This window comes from Cupressus sempervirens, chromosome 9 (assembly GCF_028749045.1).
Source record: "Cupressus sempervirens isolate cs-2001-9-10 chromosome 9, ASM2874904v1, whole genome shotgun sequence".
Classification (NCBI taxonomy): Eukaryota; Viridiplantae; Streptophyta; class Pinopsida; order Cupressales; family Cupressaceae; genus Cupressus; species Cupressus sempervirens.
In genome coordinates, this window is record NC_143126.1 from 142,154,600 (window position 1) to 142,172,886 (window position 18,287).

An 18,287-nucleotide genomic window follows, 5' to 3' on the forward strand; every position below is an offset into this window, starting at 1 on the left:
CTATTTACCAAGGTCTCTCCTCTTTCTGCATCCTCTGAATGTGATGATTGTGCATCCTCATCCACATGAGCAACCCTAGCTTGGCCCTCAGCTCTCCTATCTGTCCTTCCTTGTCATTGAGGGCATTCAAAGGCACGATGACCTTCTTCATTGCAATGGAAATAGGTTCCATGGAAGCCTCCTCTTCCTTGTCCACGTCCTCTACCTCTTCCTCTTTGATTTCCAAAGTCTTGATCATGGGAGCGATTGAAACCCTCATTCCTCTAGTTTCTGCTAGTACCCACATCTTCATTTTTCTTTTGGGTTTCATTGCGGCCTCCAGATGATCTACCACTTCCCCTTCCTCCTTGACCGTGCCCTCTTTGTCTTCCTTCAAACCTTTTATTCAGCTTCTCTTCAACTCGTAGGGCAAACTGGTATGCCTCTTCAACACTAGTCATTCTTACCAGACTTAATTCCTCCTGGATGCTAGGTCGCAACCCACTGATATAATGAGCAACCTTCTCCTTATTTTCTTTTGCATGCCCCACTCTAATCAAGAGTCGGTAAAAATCCTCTGTATATTCTTGGACTGATCTTCCTGCTTACTTTAACCCATGCATCTTCTTAAACAGATCAAGCTCGTAGTCCACGAGAATGAACTGCTTCTTCAATTTGTCCACCATGCGCTCTCATCTTGTGATCTTCTCCTTTCCTCTTCTAAGTCTTTCCAGTTGAACCTCTTGCCACCAGACTTTGGCATGGCCTTTCAGTTTGGCCTTTGCAAACTTAACCCTATCTGGGTCCCTTATATCCTCGTACTCAAAGTATTCTTCCAGTTCATTGATCCAATCGATCAACTCATCTGGTTTCAGATTTTCTGAAAATATACCCACTTCAATTATAGGTCTTTTCCCAAACTTAGTAATGGCCCTAAAAAGCCTTTCCTCTACAAGATTCATAACTTCCCTGTCTTCTTCCTCTTCTGGTCCCATTACTTCCTCTTCATTGTCATCCTTACTTTTGTCACCTACGGCAACATTTGCTCCTCTACGAAGCTCCTCTTGCAATGCTTGTACCTGCCTCTAGAGGGCTCTAACCTCCTCAGGATCAATAGCTCTAGCCCTTTCACCATGCTCTCTTCATGGAGGCATCTTCTAACTCGATCCCACAACCACACAGTCCTAGTGCAAACTGCCTCATAGTCGGCGCTCTGTCTACAGACTCAGGAAAACCCGCTCTGATACCACTTGATGGAGACACAACCCAAGAATAGAATGGAACCAACAGAAAGGGAAAATTATATTATCTGAGAAAAATAAGCTAGTATAAATATTATAGAGAAAATAAACTTCAAAACATGCCCTAATGGCTTACAATAGCATAAATCTGGAGAATATTTCTCCTTTTAGCACCTCCTCTCAAACTCCACTCTGAACTGCCTTTTACAATGCCAGAAATCTCCTTAAATAGACCCCGGAGGGTTAAGGACTAGGAGTACATTCTAGAAAGTGCTAGTAGGCATCCACCGACAAAATAGAAGGTTCCGAAAGCTGCATTAGAAGTCGGTGCAAATCTAGAAGAATCCAGAAACGGTAATCGAACTTTTGGGAGGCATAACTTTTGAACCGTAGCTCCGATTGACAAACCGTTTACATTTTTGAAAAGCTCTCAAAGCGCTCTATATCCCTATGGATAGCTTTACTCATCCCCCATTTTTTGACCCTTTTTGAGGTCATTTAATGCCCCAAACTTGACTTTGAAGCATTCTTAGGAGGTCTCCAAAACTCGAAAAACTGCAATAACTTTCAAACCATGGGGCCTATTGACCTGATTCTTTTTTTGGAATGCTCTAAATCATGATTACATTCATCTAGCCAATTCAAACCTTCTAGTTTACCGAAATGATGGCCCAAATACATGCTCCTATTTTTTTGGGATTTTCAAATGCACTGATAGTTGAACTATGAGAGTTGGAACCTTTATTTGAGCCAAATGGGTATCCAAAAATGTAAAGACATGAAATAGAAACTAAGTCTAAGTACATTTTTTTGGGTGACACAGGATTGCCCTTATACCTCTAGATGCTCCTGCATCAGCATGTGGACTAGAGCATAGTTTAGCACAAAATTGACCCTTTCTTCTCAAATTTCCCAGTTCTAGCACTTGGTTTTCTCAATTAGAAGATAGGTAGGACCTAAACCCTAGGTAGATTCCCAAAAATGACATAGGCCCTAGATTAGAATTCTAGGAAAACAATTTTTTTACTACGGTGGTTACCATTTCTAGTAGAAATGGGGTGTGTATTTTGAAACCACAATAGAAGAAAAGGAACAACCACCTACAACATTCATATATAAAAACAAACATTAGTATTAATCATTATTAAACTTAAACTAGGAAGTTTAAGAAAATTTATCATAGTCTTAATAGAAACTATATTATCACATGCAAGGCTAAAACTTGAAACTTTAGGAGCAAAATAATTGAAAGTAAAAACATAACTATAATCACTAGGGCCATGGGGGGTCATATAGAGATAAAAATGTCACCAACTAGAAGCCATGACTGGATGTATTTTCTTTTAATAGGCTTGGACAACATTGAATCATTTCCTATTTGTTAGTGAGAAACTTAAAGGGTCCTTGTAATGATTTTCTTCATTCAAATTCCCTTTTTGAACATATTTCCAAAGAAAATATAGGGAAGTCATATAACTATGCGTCAATTTTAGCACAAATATTGGAGATCTCCTTGATCCTAGTTTCCATCACCTTATAAATTTTAGTAATATCTTGCACTTTATAATCTACACCCTCTACGATCTTCTCAATCTCAAGCAACTTATTATAATCTTCCTCCTTTATTATACTATATTTTTCCACAATTGAATTTGCATCCTTCATCAAGGTGATTGAAGGTGAATTAACAAGAGTAAGTGGAATAAAAGTAGGGTTGATAAAAGTATTGGACCTTTTAGAGACATGGGTATAGATAATGGAATAAGGTAAAAAAAAAAAATTACAACAAGGAAAGGGGTAGCTTTTCAAGGGAGTAATATCCCTCATCTACAATGTTCACATCTCAATGTGTATAGAAGAAAGAAGAGGGTTGTTTTAGGGAATCATCCTTTATAGGGAGTTTGGTATATAATCTCATAGATCTATGGGGAGTGTTGGTCTCATTAGTTGTTTCCACATTAAATTTTATGTGTTGGATGTGCTAAATTTTTTCCTTAGAATTCTTAGGTTCACTCAATTTAGACTCTTTTGAAGGAAGTAACTATTTTTCCTTTCTTTTTGTTATAAATTTCAAATAGAGTAGTGGAATTGGATAGACTAGGCTAAAGATTAAGGATAAGGTTTTGAATCTTTAGTTTTTTTTAAACCTAAGGTGCTAGTTGAAACTAGTCATATGTGGACATAGGGAGTTATACACATTTTGAACAGATGTCATCTAGGAAGGATGGAGGGCTAGGTGGAATTTGTACAAAATGTAGATAAGTCCTTTTTGTAGAATAGTGTAATTTGTTCACCAAGTTTTTAGTGCCTTTTCAATATCATTGACATTGGTATCTATTTAATTTGGTAGAAGGAAAGGAATGGAAACAAAATTCCTATTTCTAAGATGATTTAGAAATGGAAGATGATAATAGTATTAGACATAATACTTTCCCTCAAGTGTGAAATATTTTAAGATATCATAGCACACAGGGTCCCATGGAAGTGCAATATCCTCTTGATTGAACCCACACAATTTACTTTTCATTATCATGGAAAATTTGATTAAGGCATGGAAAATATGATGGGTTAGTAGCATGCATTGAAAGATCCTTAAAATGAGAAGTCTTGAACTACAAACAAAATAAAAAGATGACGTATAGATAACATATTTCTTGTCAAATGGTGTAAGATTGCAATTATTCTAATTATTAGAATTATTTCTCTAATACCAATTGTTAGATCAATTAGAATAATTCAGAGGGGGGTGTATCAGGTACCCTTAGGTCTAGATGTACCAAATTAAACTTTTACAGACTTCAAAAAACTTAATCAATCTCATTAAATAGCTCAGTCTATTTAGAAACATATCAATAGCTTACCATTTTGTTCACTACTTAACTCTTTGTTCAGTATATGTGCCAACTAATAGTAAATAAATAATTATAAAAATAGCATGAATAAAGTAACATTCACACAAGTAAATGACACTGATATATAATGTGAAAACCCAATTTGGAGAAAACCAACAAGTAACATGCTACCACTTTTTTACTCTATTTATGTGAGCTAACCTAAAAGCCAATCTTGTTAAAGGTTACAAAACACATTATTAAAGGTGACCCTATTCAAGGATTTAACCACCTAGTTAGAAGTGGCCTTATTAGAGGAATTTGGATCATTCCATTGGAATGTCACCTTAATTAAAGGATTTATGAAATTAATTTTAGGTCAACCTTGATTAAAGGAATTTGACTATCATAATGCTCAGAGTGTAACAACTAGGGTTGATCTATAAAATACAGCTCACTAAATAAAATTTAGATCTCCATTCACTCATTTGCCAATTCATTGACTGTCCTTCATTATCATCTCCATCATTGATCTACTTGGCATCCCTTCAAGCAATCAAACTTCACTAATTTCTTTCACTTTTCTTCTACTTCTATTTTCTTCATACGTTCTCCTTAAGATCACCAATTAACAAAGAACCACCCTAAAAGAATATCTCTTATGCCTCCTTAAATAGGTAATTTTAATCTTTTGCCTCTTAAACATCACCATAGATCTTAGGGTTAAGTCACATTCATTGAATCCTTCCATCATTATGTTCTCTTTCTCCTTCTAGAAACTTATGCTAAAAATCATTGCCTTTAATTCAACAACAAACTCTATTTGTGCATTAAATATGCATGTTCATCAACCCTTATCATTGAAACCTTTTAAATAATCAAAAAATTCAACTATTTCAGCACAAAACTTGATGATTTCACAAACTATAAATTTCACTATCACTTGGCTATCACTAAGTTCTTATGCTTGGTCATCACTATGTAGCTCGATATACACTATTTTGTCTCTCTTGGCATTCACTATCCTTCTTGTTCATTACTCATGCTCAACTAATACTAACTTTTCCTTCATTAACTAGGTTGACAATAACTAACACTTGGCCTATACTATTATCTTGGATTCTTCTTAAGTTCCTTAATCTTCTATTTTACCTCCTTTATTGACTGACCAACACTCGTACTCGATCAACCTTATATTTTTACTCAACTTGTTATCATCTTACTAATACATTATTTCATTTTTCTTCTATACTTAATGTAAACACTAAAATATAAATTATCTTGTTAGTGAATAACTTATCAAGTGCCCTATTGGGACTCAAAATTGCATTTCCATTTTGAGTACCATTTTAAGCTTTTGAGCCCTTATCATTACATTTAATGCATGAGTACCTAGTTTTCTCTTTAAGGCCTAAGAGGTGCTTAATGTTTCTAACACCATGTATTTAGTATATTGATATGTCCCATGAAGATAAATTTTCATTTCGAGTCATTCTGTGAAGTTCCATTTTAAGCAATGTTCATATCTGCATTTTTGCCTAAGTGTAAAACAATGACATGAAGGGTTGTTTACAATTGTATATCTTGTACCTGATTATGTTCCATAACTTTCCACTTTGGAGGTGTTTAGTACACATATTAGAGAACATATATTTCCATTTTCAAGTCAATTCAATATATTTTGACTAGGTTTTGAATCCCTCCAAATCAGTTGTTTACTATTGTCATGATGATGTAAATTGTTCAGAATTCTAGGAGGCCATGTATGACCAGTTATAACACTGACCCACTTGATCAAAATGAGAAAATTCCTTTTGCATTGTATTCTAGAGGTCACAGACTTATTATGTCTCAGATTTGAGCTTATGATGAGTTTATTTGATCACTTTTCAAATGTGATTCCATTTGCAATTTGTAAAGTTTTACTAATGGCATAAGGTGAAAATTAACCTATACCCATGTTTGAGATGTTATAACACTAAATCTATGATAGATGAGATCAAATGGATTGTACCACTATTTTCTACTCCAAAAATTCTTCAAGTGTGCCAGTCTACAAGTGTTGACAAATCCATTTGCACAGTTTTCTAGGTCCACTCTATTTGAGATCAAAATGCTTGCATGCTACACAATGTGGAGTGTTGGTCATATTCTTAATGTGTAATTAGGGTCTCCATAAATCCCCTATTTTTTCCTCACTATATGGTTTGCAAATGGGGTCACCCATGCTGAAATATTATTTACACCAAGAGGGGGATTAGAACCTAGTACAAAGAGGGATAGGCATCCAAATAATGCAATAACTACCTTCAATGTAGTATGAGGAGTGTGGCATAGACTACACTCTATCCCAATCTTCCATACTTCTTTGTAGAATCTAGTTATGATACTACTTTGTCGAGAGCGGTCATCCAATCATGTGAAATCCCACTTTTCTTTCGACCTAAATTTGAAGAGAAGAGTAAAGTAAAGATAGAGATATTTTCATGCAAAGCATTGTATGGGTTTTGTGCAAAATGTAGAGGAGGCTCCAAGTTTCAAAGCACAAGCTAGTGATTAAAAAAATAGTGATCTATTTCAACCATAGTGTGGATGATGTTTCATTTTTCTTTTCCCAAATTAGTTTCAAGTTTTAGTCTCACTTTGTTGAGGACATGGTCTATAATTATTTTTTTATATTCCAAGGAAACTTTACTAAGTACCTTAAAGTTGAGCACTTATTAACAAGCAACTCAAAGACATGGTGGGCCCAACATCTTTCAAGTGCATGTAAACATAATTTTGAATTAGACAGTGTGGACCAAGGAGAATGATGTGGCATTGATGACTAGACTAGTTCAAAAAAAAGGAGCAAACACATGGAAACATGAGAATGAATCAAAACATGACATGTGGCATAGATAGCAAGGAGCAATGGTGAGACAATTTCAAGATGGAGGTTTCAGATTGTGCCACATGGCACAATCCAACAACAAGAACTTCCTTGCATTAAGAATATGTAAGGTCATTAGAGAATGTGGGAAAATGCCTTTTCACCATGTGGAAGTGGACACTAGTGGTGAATGAAATGGAACAGAGCAGATCTAATGAATTGGGAGATGTGACATGGCAAGGCACCCAATGGGTGACATTGTGGTAGAATCAGTAGACCGATTAGAGGGTGCCATATTGACATAGGGAGGCCAAGAGTAACTGAGGCCAATAAGCATACTCAGCTACCCAAACTACCATGCAAGAGTTAACACAATAGAAGCAAACACAAAAGAGAAAAGTACCATAGAGAGAGAGAAAGAGAACAATATTATTTTATTAATTCATGAAAATATCATCATACATGCCTAGCTATAAGGCATTTTTGGTTACGGTCAAGTATAAATGCATTCATGATCTAAGATCAAGCTTCAAATTTGCACTTTCCAATTTTTCTCTCCAATCATCTCTAAACTACCCTAGCTCTAAGCCTAAACACTCTATTTATACAACCCAAAATGGCTTATAGATCATTCTAGAACATAGAGAAACCACAAGTTGACTCTTATCAAATATTAAATACCTATCATTAAAATAAACCTAGCATTAAATACTTGATGAGCCACAAGTTAGCTTGTAACAAGTAAATGTCCAAAAATTGATGTCTAAGAAAATTTGTGATATATCCTAGCTCCAATTGAATTAGAACTTGCACTTAGAATTGTAAGTATTATTTTAGGTCCTCTAAAACTTCTTAAATGCAAAAAGGTTGATTCACCAAGGATAAGTGTGCATTCATCCCAAAATTCAAGCAAAGGAAATTATCACACAAAATTGCCAAAAATTGATACTTTGGGAGAATTTCCATATCTCCCAACTTATGAGGAATCAGAAATTTCACCTTTGATAAAAGGAAATAATATAGGCCCTCTTCAATCTCTGAAAAAAAAATCATAACATTCATTGTGAAAAATTACTTACATGGTCTGTAATAGGCATCCACAAACTAGAAAAACACAGTTCTAGCAACAAGGTAAAAATAGTTCAAATTTCAACTCAATCCATCCAATATCTATGAAATAATGGGGAAAGGTTCTTCAATGTGTCTTCAACACATCCCTAGCCATGAAAATCTTAACTCCATGAAAATTTGAGCTTGATGCTCCTACACTAGACTCCCTAGGTAAATCAAAAATTATGTTCCATACTTTGATGCCCAAAGAAAGATCTGCAACCAACTTCATCTTTACCAAAGGTTTCCACTTCATCAAAGTCAATAGAAAAAATCTAAAAATCAACCATCTATGCTTCATCGATTCAAAAAGCACAATCTCATCCAACCAGTCAACATACAAACTCAACTGAAAGTCACAATGCTCCATTTGCAACTTATCATTAGCATTATCCATAACATCATCTTCATACATGAAACCAACATCAATAATAATTTATAAACTCAGATCCATCATAGAAAAAACATATAAATCTATAATATAGGAATCCTCCACCAAATCAATAGTAAATGAATCCATATCAGCAACATGCAAGAATAACCCTATGCCATCCATACTCATAATAGTATATATACTTATTCTTCTAGCAACATGTAAATCAGTAGCATCATCAAAATCCACACTAGTAGTAACTTTCATATCCTTCAACATTTCGGTTGCAACATATAAGTTTAGATCCATATTAGAAATAACAACATCATGTGAATCCATATCAATAACACCTCTAAAACCCTCAACCATATTACTAGCAAGTAAATCCATCTTCTTATCACAAGCAACGTCTAGATCAACATAATTCATAATAGAATGAATATATATCTCTAGATCAGAAACAACAGCAATAGATAAGTCCTCAATCACATCCATTCCAACATTAACATCCTTATATATAAGAAAATTCAATTCCTTACCAACATAAGTGAAAATATCTTCTTCAACAACCTCATTGTGCACAACAAGATGCTCTGCAATTTCCATGTCAGATTTATCCATTTTCTCATGAAAACCAAAAGATAATTCCTCCATTTTGGCAAAACCATCATGTACTTCCATGATCTATCTTCTTCTCTTCATAATCTATTTAACTAGCTAGCAAACCTTCTTTCTAATCCTCAGATGCCAACTCAAATCAAGCTTTTCAAAATCATTAACCATTTCATGTAAATAACCCAAAATTAACCATTTCATGTAAATAACCCCAAAAGAATCATATTCATCAAGAAGTCTTCCATGATTTTGTGCTAATTCTGTAGCATCACACGTGGCACCTAGGTGGTAGTGATAGAGTAGAATCCAATGAATCATAGGTTGACATGTTGCATAGGGGGGTAAAACAAGTTTGACCCAGATTGAATTTGGAGGAAAATTTTAAAAATGTAGGTAAAAGCACAAAACTGTGTCACCCTTTTGTATAGGAAAAGGCTAACAAAAGTATAAATGTTCACCTTCAATGGCATAAAATTGGTATTATTATTATTAATTTGAAGATGAAGTAAACTAATGAAATATGTAGAAATTGATGAAATTTAGGATTATAATTTTTAATAATTATTTGGAATAAGAATCGATATATTTTTATAATTTTTATAGATAATTTTTAAATTGTTAAAAAATGCTAAAATTTAGGGGTCTAGTCCCCACAAAAAAACTATATGGAAATAAAATTATTTTCCTTTGATCTCATATTATGTTATAGATAACATATATATCTAGAATATTCAAAAATGAAAATCAGCTTTAGACCTATATTTTCTCTTTTATAATGATTCAAACTTCAACTCACCTCAAATCGACAGTTTTCATCTCCCACCACTTTTTCAAAACAAATCTATTCTAACTATGAGAAAAATTATACATTATAGAAGAAGTCTCTCTCCTCTAGAATTTCATATAATTAAAAATAAATAAATAAATAAATAAATATTTTTTCTTCTTGAAATTGACATATTTTCGAGTGTTAAAATATGTGCTTGTAGAATTTTTTAATTAGAATATACTATATCTAATTAAAAAACTATAAACTCTATATGAGAATTATATATGGTATAATCATGTATTCATGAGACTTTAATGTAGAATGTAGATAAAATGACAATGAACTAAACTAAACTCAGAAAATCATTGTTAGAATGTAAGCTCTATGAACATCCCATGTTTCCCTAACCACAACCACTAAGAAAGCTCTCAGACCAATATCCAAGTAATAGTTCTAGAATAGGAGTATGCTTAAAATGTAGATCTACAAGAATGCATGAAAGTTCTATGACTATAATGCAGATTATATGTAGGTAAAAACTCTTAGAATGCTATCAAAATGGACATGTAATGAGCTAAAAATGTGCTAAAATGATACTAAATAATATGAAAACAAAGCTAAAATGCTATTAAAATGATATGAACTTGCTATAATGGCAATGCTAAAATGATGATAACTCTGAATGTGACTATAGTCCAGATGCCTAAAACTTGGGTCCTTTAACTCTTGTATTTCCCTCCTATTTATAGGATTTCAAAAGGGTTTGGGATAAGAGTCAAGCTTTTTACCTTTGACTAGTGGATGGGGGTGAAATTGAAAATATCTCATCAAGGACTAGGAGGAAGAATCCAATAGACTTAGTTTTGAGGATAAATGAGGATTTTTGCAATTCTTTTAAATATAAAAGGGGGATTTTCACTTTTGTGAGGATAAATGACTTTATTGATTTAATAAATGTTCTATTTATTTTCAAAAGTTTGTCTTTTTCTTTCTCCCTTTTTGAATTTCATTTTATTTTTTTGAATTGTTTTTCTCCTCTTTTGAAGTTGATTTAGGTCTTATCAATTTGATAGATGATTATTGACCTGATGTGATCCTTGATTTTAAAGTTTGTTGTGTTCCTCTAATTTCCTCCTTAATTTGCATTGATTGATCAAAACTACATAGTTTAGGTTTTTGCCAATTTTTGAGTGTCTACAAATGCCCTCTTTGAGCTAATATGTGAAGCATTTTAGTTCAAAGATTGTCCCGATTCTCTAATTTTAGGTCAAATTCTAATAATTGAATGTTTGATCAATGATGTTTTGATGTTTCAAGATTGATATGATGTTTGATTGTTGATGGCTGGATTTCTAATCATCGATAGTTTGATGTTTTCATATTATGATGTTTTTCTTAGATGCCTTAGTTTTGTCTAATTTGATGTTGGAAATTTTGGCTAGGGTAGGATGTTTTTGATATTTGAAAATTTTTGATCCCTTGGTTTGGATGCCCCAGTTTGATATGGATATATATTGCCCCCTTAGAAATAAAATTAGAAAAATACATGTTAAACAAAATGGATATACCAATTTTATTTTTAAAAATATTGATTAGAAAAAGTGATGGTACTGTAGGGTAGAATTAATCAAATGATATGGGACGAATAGAAAACAATGCCCCCCCCCCCACCCCCCAAGGATCCAAATTAGGGAAAATGAACATGTCCATCTCAAGATACAGAGTGGGACAAATAAAAAGTTAAACAATGTGATTCATCAAAGTGATGTGTAAAATGAATCTGGTGATGTTGGATAGAAAAAATGTGTCCCCCTTAGGATACATAGTAGGGAAAACTAAAACTTCCATCTTAGGATATAGAGTAGGACAAATAACTAGTTCAAGATAGAACCATTAGTTGAATAGCTAGATGTTGAGATTTGATTGATGTAGGCTGATTACTTGTGATGAAAAACTAATTTTTTTGTTCAATGTTTGATTGTTTGAGATGGGATGAGTGCCCCCAGTGAGTAGGGACCTTTGGATTAGACACATATAGATGATGTAGGAGGTGAGACATAGAGTTTATTTGTGGAGCTTTTGTGGTCATTTGATTGGCTTATCATGTATGTCATTTATGATGAGGGCCCTTTTATGTCGATGATGATGAACTTTTGATGTTGATGTTGATGACCTTTTGATTTATGAGATATTCATGCTTTTTGATGTTTAGACGTGTGCACTTGTGATATCATGGACTCATGTATCCATATGATGGTATGATTTGAATGATATGATAGTAGTAGATATTGATTTATGTGTGAATGATTAATGTAGCATGATATGTGAATAGTGAATGAAGGAATTAAATGGCATGTATGAGTGATATGTGTTAATGAAAAATGCAAAGGAAATATTGAGTAACGAGATGTATGAATGAAATAAAGTGTAATTAATAAAAATGTAAAGTAATATTAGAATGTAATGAAATATGTGTAAATGAAATGTAATGAAAGGAAATGAAATGGAATTTGGTGTAATGTAATGTGATGTAATAATAGGAAATGAAATGGAATGAAATTTGATTTAATAATATGAAATGTAATGAAATGAAATTTTCAGTGTGATGAAATGTAAGGTAATAATATGAAATATAATGAAATAAAATTTGCAATGTGATGTAATGAAATGAGATTTGATGTAATGGAATGTAATGAAATAAAAATGAAATGAAATGGAAATGTGAACTAATGAAATGAATGTGTAAATGAAATGAAAATTGTAAGTGAATAGATATGTAATGGAAAGAAATGAAATGGGAATGTGATAGGATGTAATGTAACAAAATGAAATGAAATTTGTAAGTGAAAAAAATGTAGTGAAATAAAATGGAAATGGATAGAAAGGTGATAAAATTCATGGGATGAAATATGACATGAAATGACAATGTAATGAAAAAGTGATGAAATACAGTATAATAAAACAAAATGGAATGAAAGTGGGATAAACTGGAATGAAAAAGATAAAATGAAAAGAAATGGTAATGAAAATGAAATGAAATGGAGATGTGATAAAATGTAATGTAATGAAATTGAAATGAAATGTGAGAAAATGGGATGTAATGAAATTTGTAAAGGATATGCAAAAATGAGATGATAGAATGAGGTGAATGCAAGTGGAAAATGGAAGGAAATGAATGTGTTAGGGATGAAAAGACACCAGATGGGACTCCACTCTTGAGATTAAAAAGCCACAAAATGAAGCTTGAGAGCCCATTAAGAATAGATGAAGAAGTAAATACATAAAATGTGATGAAGGGCGTAATGAATTAGTGACCATAATTGTTTAAGATTTGAAAGCCACATAATGTGTTAGGTGGAATAAGTGATATGCAAGGATGAAGTGGGATGTAAGGTGGTAGTGTTGTGATGAGACTGATTCCACATTAGTAGAGTGTTAACTATGCACAAGTATATTGGTTTGTGACTTGTTCTTGGATAACCCTACCATTGGTGAGACTTGTGTGTGTTTTATCCTGATTTATGTGCCTGCCATGTGTTTTCAAGGGGCTCAAGATGAAAATGCAAGCTAAATGAATGGAAATATCTATCACCTTTTTTTGTGTTGTGAAGAGATGAAAATTAATTGTCATCATAGAGAATTTAATGCAAAGTGACCAAGTACAACCACCACTAGCTCAACTATGGTGATATGAATACTATTTCATGTTGAGAAGTACCAACAAACATGAACAATGTACATGAAAAATATGAAAAATACTAAAAGACAAAAGTTATAGCAGTAGTAAAAAAAAGAGGCATGCAAATAGTTACATGTTAGATAAAAGACCTCACCTAAGATATCATACAAAATTGGTTGAGGTACGCATGGCTTTCCAAATGAGAGGAGGCACTTACAAGTGGACACCAATAATGCATGAAGATAGAGGATCATTGGAGTTGAATAGTGAAAAATCAAAGGAAAATAAAATATCTTGACTTCATCTCGGTCATCTAGTCAAATACATCATCAAGGTACTAGAAGTGCATAACAATAGAAAAACCTATTATTTGTAGACTAGGAGTGTTGCCAGTTGTGTGCAATAGTAACTAGTTTGTTCCATTCTTCTTGGAACCAATTTTTGTGTAAGTCTAATAACAAAGCATGAGATGTGTCAGTGGTGATTTAGCACACAATTTGGTATAGCAATATACATTGGCATGAATTAGGGTGTCTAAGTGTCAAAGTTGGGTGTTATACCTAGTACTAGTGTAGTGAGATGCAAAGAATAAATGCATGGTAAGGCTAGTAATGAATGAGTCCACATGAGAATCAACCATAAATAGGTAGATAGCATGGAGATGGAACAAATCAAGCTTAAGAGTACAATGTGGCCATCAAGTTTATTGAGAAGTCTAAGAAAGTGTGGGAGTGAAAGCATGTTGAGCTCACTAGATCAGTCATAGCAAGAGGGTGATGCTAGCTAGGAAAGGTGGATTAGGCAAGGGCGAAGAGTGAAGCATAGTCAGTGGACCTCCAGGGAACTGGTGTGTTAGTCCAAACTTCAAGAATTAGTTCAAGAGTAGGACAAATCAAGTCACGTGGGATTGTGGTCAACACAACCTAAAGATGCAGGGGTCAGGATGAAAGAAACACTCTTATCAATATTAATGATGTTATCAAGGATGGAAGTGTAGCCAATTTTTTAGGTGGTGTTGGATGATGAGCTGATGATGCAAGTAGAGAATAGTCCTCTTGGGATGATTAAGAGTATGCTAGGAGTGGAGGAGATAAAATCTCCTAAAATGTCTATGGGAAAGGCTCCAAGAGAGATGGAAGAAATTGGTGTGGGATAGGTGATGAGTGGGGCATGTTATTTGATTAATCTTGGGATTCCAATTCAATGGTTGGTGGAAGAAGAAGCAAGTGGTGTGATTGTAGGGGAGCAATGGATAGAGGTCAGGGTGGAGAACAATCATCAAAAGACATGGAAGAATTATAGAAAATGTTGGCTGCAGAGAGAGTTTAGGTAGAAAATGTGGAATAGGAAGTCACATTTTTTTTGGGGTTGATGGAGAAAGGATGGGAAGATGGAGCACAAATAGAGGCAAGATGGCTCCAAGTGGTGGTGAATATAGAGTAGGTGTGGGTGCAAGAATTAGAAGCAGAACTACATGTGGAGCAATCATGAGTAGAAGGAAATGATGCAAGGATGTGGGTGGAGTAACCATGAGCTTAGAGGTTGCAAGAATCTCTAAAGATGGTGCAAGCAGGGTTAGAGTGCATACAAAATGAGCTAGTTTTTCTACAATCATAGTTTGATTCTCTTAGGGAGGTGATTGCAAAATCAAACTCCCTATCATTGAAGTTGCAGGAGCAGTTAGTATTGAGTGAGTTGAAGATGAGACAGTTGCAGCAGTAGTTGGGTGAGGAAAAAGTGGACATGTAGTGTTGGCAAATGGTAATTGATCAAATTTAGTAGGAGCAAGATGTGGCCCAACAAGCGATCATGGTACCAGGGATAAACAAGGTGGTGGATAATGTCTTCATGGATATACAACAAACAATGAAGGTACACCAAGAAGCTACTTATTAAATGGGATGTTATCATTAGGCATTCCCAAATGAAAATTGGCAAAATATGCAATTTGTGGATAGGGAATTTACACAACTATTGAATGTGTAATTACACAATGGTAGGTTTCTGATTCCCATGGATGTGGTATGGGTACATAGAGGATTGACGCTTGGGGCTTCTTCTTCTGGAGCTGATTTGGATGAAACACCATTTATTGGACACCCTATCTTGCCACCTCCCCTAGGGAGGCCAAAATAAATAATCTACAAGATGCTATCTGAATGTAATGTTGTCATTACTGTCATAATAGAATAAAAGTTGTGTTTATTTTTGTGGCAAGCAAAAGGACAACTGGTGTTGATGTTAATGCATTGGATGAACATTGTCATATTTGTTTTTTATATTTTTGGAATGTATTTGGATTTTTTTAGCATTTTGAGGGATATGTGGATGGTTTTTGGATTTTTGATAAATATTTGAATTTTTATGGGATTTTTGATAAATATTTGGAAAGGTGTCAATCTCTATAAAAGTGGGAACAATATGGACTATAGAGGAAGAAAGACCTTTACTTGTATGCAAGAAACTAAATGTCTATGTGGGCTCTTAAGGAAAGATGAGTATGAATTTGTGTAATATTTGGAGAGTCATGGAATTAAAGGTAGAAAAAGAAAGAAGTGCTAAACCACAAATTATGAGGCACAATTCAGTTTATATTGATAGCCTTTACAAACAAGCTTAAGACCAAAGTTGACATTTTTTTATAGGTGTGCATCGAGATTGTTGATATATGATTGAAGAGATCATTTGAGTAGTAAGATTGTTGAAGAAGACTATGTGTTTCAATCATTTCTTTTTCACTAATGTCAAACTTACTACATGTTGGTAAGATAATTGCTTATATTTTTCAAGCACTATCACTTAGTTGATTGATGAGGAGGATTTGATCAACAAGATGTAACAAAAGTACCTAGAGAAAAGATTGAGTTATGATTATGTATTGACGTGCAAGAATCAGTTAAGAAAGTGATAACATAATGTATTGATGATCTATCTTAGGTTACCAAATGACTAGCTACACCTAGAAAGATCAGAAGAATAAAGTTGAAAAAAGTTCATTTGGTAAGCATGACGAAGTTGATAGAAGGTGTCAAGCAAGTTAGTAGATGCCAAGAAAAATTTAGTTGATGCTGAGCATAGTAAAATCTAGTTGATGCTGAGTGATTTTACAATTGATGCCAAGTAACATAGCATGTGCCAAGCATCAACAAATTGATAATGTTGAGCTATTGCATTATGAAAAAGATCAAAGATTCACCAAATAAAAGTTGACAAGTTTGTTTTATTGGAACTTATGAATTACTGTTAGGATAAACCATAGACAAAAATAAAAACTACATACAAATATAACCAATAATAGAAAATAATAGATCACATAGAAATGAACACAAGGCACCAAGATTTAACATGGTTCACCCAATCCCTAGGCTACGTCCACCAAATAGCAAGTTTGATCTTATCACAATCTAGTGATTACAACCTGATTACAATCTGTAATCCCTTACAGCTCAATCTGCCATAAGAACTAATTTTGCATCACAACATAATGAAAAATACCCAACCCTAAACCCATTTATACAAGTATTAAACCACTTTAGGGTTACAACATGTCGGCCATAATTAGCCATAACTTTAGTGGCAAATCTACGAATGGTGAATAGTACCAATTTTTTTTTTTGGGGCGATGCCCCGAACCCCACTAATTATGAAGTATCTACAGTACTTTCCTAATCAGTCAACACAATCTAACAATTACAAGGATGATAAGATTGATGACCTAGAGCCACAAAATCTTATGTAAACCATTTTGGAGGTTAATTCAAATGGATTCTAAAGTTTCTAGAGAAAACAAGATACAGGGTAGATACATTGTATCCTACCTAATCCATTGAAAAACCCTAATTTTGTTGATGAATAATGAGTGGGAAAAGTCTTCTAATTTCCTATATGTAGGGATGTCTGGTCATGAAGCAAAGAGGTTAGAAAGTTTTGGATGTGAAAATATGACAAGGAGAAGGAAGAGGGTTTGCTTCATCAAGTGACCCAAGTGAAGAAGTTTGTAATAGTGAACTAAGTAAGAAGGCTTAATGAAGATGAATACTTGAAGGGTGAACAAGCTATCAGAGCTACAAAGATTTGAAGCCAAGTAGAGTTAAGGACTGAATAGTGATCTATAATCTACAAGTAAGGTTGTAAGTTGTATCATATCAAAGCTCTACTGTTCCTTTCTAAAAATTGTATCAAATTAGGGTAAATCCTTTAGAGAAAGGCTGACTTAACAGTCATTGGAAAATCCTTAATTAATGGGGTGGCATTCCAAGTGAATAGCCTTAAGTCCTCTAACAAGGATCACTTTTAATAGGGTGATTGAAATCCCTTAACTAGGTCACATTTAACAATGTGTGTTGTAACCTTTAACAGGGTTGGCATTTAATAGGGCATCACTTTAGAAGAATGAAAAAGGAGTAGCATGGTACTCATGGTTTTTCCCAAATTGGGTTTCCATGTTAAATCATTGTGTCAAATGTGTTGATGGATATGTTGTGTTTTATGCTTTACATTTCTGCATGTTGATTTGACAGTAACATATCAGTTTTGGTTAACACACAATGAATGCATGCATGGTTAAGAAAGTTTTATTTGTACATCTAGACCTTGAATAACTGATTCAAACCCCGCCCCCCCCTCTCTCTCAATTATTCTAAAATATTTTCCAACAATTGGTATTAGAGCTATCTACTTAAGAGGATTAGATTTAAGGTATTAGAAGCACAAAGATCAAGATGTCAAAAAGAGTGGTACCTAAGCTAAACAGAGATAAATTTTCTGCATGGAAAAGTTTGATGAAGCTAGACCTTAGAGGACTTGAAGATTATACAC